We start from the raw sequence: 6,000 nt of genomic DNA on the forward strand, positions 1-6,000 counted from the left end.
AATAAACTTCAGTTAGTGCTAAACATGGCTGCTAGAATCTTGACTAGAACCAAAAAATGTGATCATATTACTCCAGTGCTAGCCTCTCTACACTGGCTTCCTGTTAAATATTATCGAATAGATATTTGAAAAACACCTCAAGGATTGATTATACAAAACGTTTGCCATGTTTCTGTCGATATTATGGATCTAATTTGGAATATTTTTCGGTGTTGTCGTGACCGCAGTTTCCGGTGGATTTCTCAACCAAACATGAAGAACAAACGGAGGTATTTCCGCTATAAAAATAAACTTTATGGAACAAAATTAACATTTAGTGTCTAACTGGGAGTCTCGTGAGTGAAAACATCCGAAGCTCATCAAAGGTAAACTATTTAATTTGATTGTTTTTCTAATTTTCGTGACCAAGTTGTCTGCTGCTAGCTGTACATAATGCTATGCTAGGCTATCGATAAACTCAAACAAATGCTTGTCTTGCTTTTGCTGTAAAGCATAATTTCAAAATCTGAGATGACAGGGTGATTAATGCTAAAATCAGTTCTTTAAAATCTATTTTCAAATGTTCCGAGCTAGCCCTCCTGATGTCGTTTGACCCCACATGGACTACGACAGTATCAGCTCCCGGCATCTGTGGTAGAACATTCGGAAGCAGCCTTGTAATGTCCTGTACTCGTGCTCCTGGGTAGCACAGTCTGACGCTGCCTTTTTATGTCCTGTACTCATGCTCCTATGGTAGAACAGTCTGAAGCAGCCTTGTTATGTCCTGTACTCGTGCTCCTGGGTAGCACAGTCTGACGCTGCCTTTTTATGTCCTGTACTCATGCTCCTATGGTAGAACAGTCTGAAGCAGCCTTGTTATGTCCTGTACTCGTGCTCCTGGGTAGCACAGGGTTTTTGCCTTGGGTACCGATATGTTTCTCACCATAGAGCTGCCTATGATAACAGCTGGTGATGTTGAATGGGCCAGTCTCTCGTGCAGCCTCACAGTCTGTTGAGGCTGGGAGCTCCGAGGATCTGAACCCGAGGTAGAAGCCACCGGAGAGGGAGACAGAGCCGAGGACGAAGACGCGTGTACCTCCGGATCTGATCTTGATTGGGAAGCCACCAAGGACGAAGGAGCTGGAAACTCTGGTTCCAGGGCGGCAAAGCTGTTTCTGGTCTGTGTCAGTTCCAGGCTCAACATCTCCATGGAGACCTCCGTTGACAGAGGATGCCTTCTTCGCCTTCCATGGCGAGTGACGTACCTCCATGGCTGGGTGGTTGGGTCGAGATCAGCTCCATTCTCTAGGGAAGGGGGAGAACCCTTTGTCGATGGAAACCTGCCTAGCACTGGCCAGTTGGTTGTGGAGAGCCTACATGTCGGCGAAACTTCCACCAGAGCAGAGCGGCGTCCAGCTAAACATAACAAACAGCAATTCTAACACACACACACAAAAAAAGTTTTTAAAAAATGAGAAAATAAATATAAAATAAAAAAAACAGTACACCCCTTAGAAGTCCTCGTCATAATATTTTGCTGCCTGTGCCATGGCCCATAGCAGTCTCTTTCTGATGTAAAGCAGAGGCAAACTGAACAAGTGGTGCATTTCATGCAACACAGAACACAACGACGCCTCCATGCTGTGCCCTTTTGGCTCTGAGGCACAGTCATGCCTGCAGTAATGAACTGTGGCATATGAACACCACTGGGGGCACAGGTAGAGCGGGCAGCTTGGCACCGGGGCCTCCCAGTCGGAGTTGCTATCACTGTGAAAGAAAACATAAAAAAAATATTTGTATTGTATGAGCCATTTATCATCACACAAAATAAACAGATATGTATTGATTGTATAGAGCAGAGGGCACAGTCACTAAGGTGTTCCATTCTACTAAGGTGAAGTGCTGTTCCATTCAACTCCGGCTTTTGTTGTATATATATATACAGTGCCTTGCGAAAGTATTCGGCCCCCTTGAACTTTGCGACCTTTTGCCACATTTCAGGCTTCAAACATAAAGATTTAAAACTGTATTTTTTTGTGAAGAATCAACAACAAGTGGGACACAATCATGAAGTGGAACGAAAATTATTCAGCCCCCTTATGTTAATACTTTGTAGCGCCACCTTTTGCTGCGATTACAGCTGTAAGTCGCTTGGGGTATGTCTCTATCAGTTTTGCACATCGAGAGACTGACATTTTTTCCCATTCCTCCTTGCAAAACAGCTCGAGCTCAGTGAGGTTGGATGGAGAGCATTTGTGAACAGCAGTTTTCAGTTCTTTCCACCGATTCTCGATTGGATTCAGGTCTGGACTTTGACTTGGCCATTCTAACACCTGGATATGTTTATTTTTGAACCATTCCATTGTAGATTTTGCTTTTTGTTTTGGATCATTGTCTTGTTGGAAGACAAATCTCCGTCCCAGTCTCAGGTCTTTTGCAGACTCCATCAGGTTTTCTTCCAGAATGGTCCTGTATTTGGCTCCATCCATCTTCCCATCAATTTTAACCATCTTCCCTGTCCCTGCTGAAGAAAAGCAGGCCCAAACCATGATGCTGCCACCACCATGTTTGACAGGGGGGATGGTGTGTTCAGCTGTGTTGCTTTTACGCCAAACATAACGTTTTGCATTGTTGCCAAAAAGTTCAATTTTGGTTTCATCTGACCAGAGCACCTTCTTCCACATGTTTGGTGTGTCTCACAGGTGGCTTGTGGCAAACTTGAAACAACACTTTTTATGGATATCTTTAAGAAATGGCTTTCTTCTTGCCACTCTTCCATAAAGGCCAGATTTGTGCAATATACAACTGATTGTTGTCCTATGGACAGAGTCTCCCACCTCAGCTGTAGATCTCTGCAGTTCATCCAGAGTGATCATGGGCCTCTTGGCTGCATCTCTGATCAGTCTTCTCCTTGTATGAGCTGAAAGTTTAGAGGGACGGCCAGGTCTTGGTAGATTTGCAGTGGTCTGATACTCCTTCCATTTCAATATTATCGCTTGCACAGTGCTCCTTGGGATGTTTAAAGCTTGGGAAATATTTTTGTATCCAAATCCGGCTTTAAACTTCTTCACAACAGTATCTCGGACCTGCCTGGTGTGTTCCTTGTTCTTCATGATGCTCTCTGCGCTTTTAACGGACCTCTGAGACTATCACAGTGCAGGTGCATTTATACGGAGACTTGATTACACACAGGTGGATTGTATTTATCATCATTAGTCATTTAGGTCAACATTGGATCATTCAGAGATCCTCACTGAACTTCTGGAGAGAGTTTGCTGCACTGAAAGTAAAGGGTAATAATAATAATTTTGCACGCCCAATTTTTCAGTTTTTGATTTGTTAAAAAAGTTTGAAATATCCAATAAATGTCGTTCCACTTCATGATTGTGTCCCACTTGTTGTTGATTCTTCACAAAAAATACAGTTTTATTGCTTTATGTTTGAAGCCTGAAATGTGGCAAAAGGGCGCAAAGTTCAAGGGGGCCGAATACTTTCGCAAGGCACTGTATACACACACACATGCACACACACCCACACACACACACACACCCAAACAAACCAAAACACACAAACAAACTACACATTTCATTCCAAATTATTATTATTTTTTCTTATATTATATTTCATAAAACGGCATTAGCACTTACCCGTCCAGAAGTATGTCCTGTCCTCGCAGAAACAGCTCCTCTGTTCGTTTGAATCATAACACTCAAAGATTCCTCAAACAAAAGATCTGTCTCACTTTCACTTTTACTTTGGAGTTTGACTTCGCTTTACATTATGTAATTCGCCAGGATATCTTCAATGAAATCGTTGAAACTACAACTTTCCGAAATACAGCTGCGCGTAAAAAGCCTTACAGCAACTGCTCTGATCGTCAAGGCGAAAATGGAGTTCCCTGCACGTGCGATTACAACCAAGGAATTGTGGTCCAACCCCAAACCATTACATACTGGCGTTTACCTCAGCTCATTGGCTATCTACCCAGCTAGATTTCAAGAAGATCAGTGGTCATTGGGCAGAAATATAGTCAATCAATGAAGCTTCGCTAAAATTATTGGTGCGTAAGGTAGTCATTTATCGTTGTCTTCAAATCAGCTCACTTCGTTCAATACTCCACGCAAAAAAAAACAATGACGTTTGTCTGTGTTGCAAACATCCAGAGGAATGCACTGAAACCCACCATGACTAGATAAACGATTGTTTACAGGGGGGAATCATGCCGAATGCTCCGAAAAAAAATTGATAGTGATGGAATTCACGGCACAAACGGTTTACAAAATGTTTCGATTTAGGCTATAAAAATTGATTTCATCAAAGAAAACGGCACTTCATTTGATCAACGGGACACTCATAAAGAGAAATAAGGGCAAGATATCAGAATGTAAGTCATAATTTTACCTTCAGATGTGAATGTGTAAAAACTGTTATGGCGGAAAATGTTTCTGTTCTTGATTGCTCTTCTCAAACAAAAGCATGGGATTTGTTCTCTGTAATAGCTATTTTAAATTAAAAAGTTTGATTACCAAGATTCTAATCTTTTGAAGGGTGTAAGAAACTTGCATTTTCAAGAATGTTTAATGTTAATGTTATTTTTAGTTGTCACTCTGAAATGTCCCCTGATGTTGGTGCCTGTACGGGGATCGCAGCCGTAACAGGTTATAACTTCTTAAGGCTGCAATCCCGTTAACGGGAGCTATTTGACAACAGCCAGTCAAAGTGTAGGGCGCCATTTTCAAAGCATCTATAATCTCATAATTAACATTCCTCAAACATACATGTGTCTCATACCATTTTAAAGCTATTCTCGCTGTTAATCCCACCACTGTCCAATTTCAAATATGCTTTTCAGCAAAAGTACTACAAACGATTATGTTAGGTCTCCACCAAACCACAATAAGCACAGCCATTTTCCAGCGAAATATAGCATTCACAAAAAGCAGAAGTAGAGATCAAATGAATCACTAACCTTGAATTATATTCATCAGATGACACTCATAGGACTTCATGTTACACAATACATGCATGTTTTGTTTGATAAAGTTCATATTTATATCAGAAAATCTGAGTTTACATTGGGGAATTAGATTCAAGTGATTTTGCATAGCCACATCGTTTCAACAGAAATACCCATCATAAATGTAGATGATAATACAAGTTATACACATGGAATTATAGATATAACTCTCCTTAATGCAACCGCTGTGTCAGATTTCAAAAAAAGTTAACGGAAAAAGCAACCCATGCAATAATCTGAGACGGAGCGCAGAACAGTAGCCAAATTATCCGCCATGTTGTAGTCAACAGAAAACCGAAAATACATGATAAATGTTTCCTTACCTTTGATGAACTTCATCAGAATGCAGTCCTAGGAATCCCAGGTCCACAATAAATGCTTGATTTGTTCGAAAATGTCCGTTATTTATGTCCAATTAGCTACTTTGGTTAGCGCGTTTGGTAAACAATTACAAAGTCACAAAGCGCGTCCACTATAACGTGACGAAATGTCCAAAAGTTCTGTAACAGTCAGTAGAAACATGTCAAACGATGTACTGAATCAATCTTTAGAATGTTGTTTACATATATCTTGAATAACGTTCCAACCGGAGCATTAGAATGACTTCAGATGACCGGTGGAAAGCAGGTCCTTCCCTGTGAACGCACATGGTGAAAGCATGGTTAACTCGTGGCAGTGGTGACTATTTCCTGTCTCATTCGACCCCCCTTCACATTAGAGTCATCAGACAAAGTTCTATTGACTGTTGACATCTAGTGGAAGGCGTAGGATGTGAAAACTCATCCCTATCTCGCTGTAATTTCAATGAAAGCTTGGTTGAAAATCTGCCACCCCCAGAAAAAATACAAACAGGAAGTGGAATTTCTCAGGTTTTTGACTGCAATGTGAGTTCTGTTATACTCAGACATAATTCAAACAGTTTTAGAAACTTCAAAGTGTTTTCTATCAAATACTAATAATAATATTCATATATTAGCAACTGAGACTGAGGAGCTGGCCGTTTA

General features: G+C 41.0%; 1 protein-coding gene across 1 annotated transcript in view; it reads right to left on the reverse strand.

Moving 5' to 3' along the window:
• Positions 1–5,460, reverse strand: part of klf5b (KLF transcription factor 5b) — a 56,574-nt gene extending 51,114 nt beyond the window's left edge. The window contains exon 1 of the mRNA XM_090215163.1: positions 5,320–5,460. The gene's annotated coding sequence lies outside the window, so the exon portion shown is untranslated. The remainder of the gene's footprint in view (positions 1–5,319) is intronic.
• Positions 5,461–6,000: the final 540 nt, after the last annotated feature.

This window comes from Oncorhynchus mykiss, chromosome 22 (assembly GCF_057628025.1).
Source record: "Oncorhynchus mykiss isolate SJ-2025 chromosome 22, ASM5762802v1, whole genome shotgun sequence".
Classification (NCBI taxonomy): domain Eukaryota; kingdom Metazoa; phylum Chordata; class Actinopteri; order Salmoniformes; family Salmonidae; genus Oncorhynchus; species Oncorhynchus mykiss.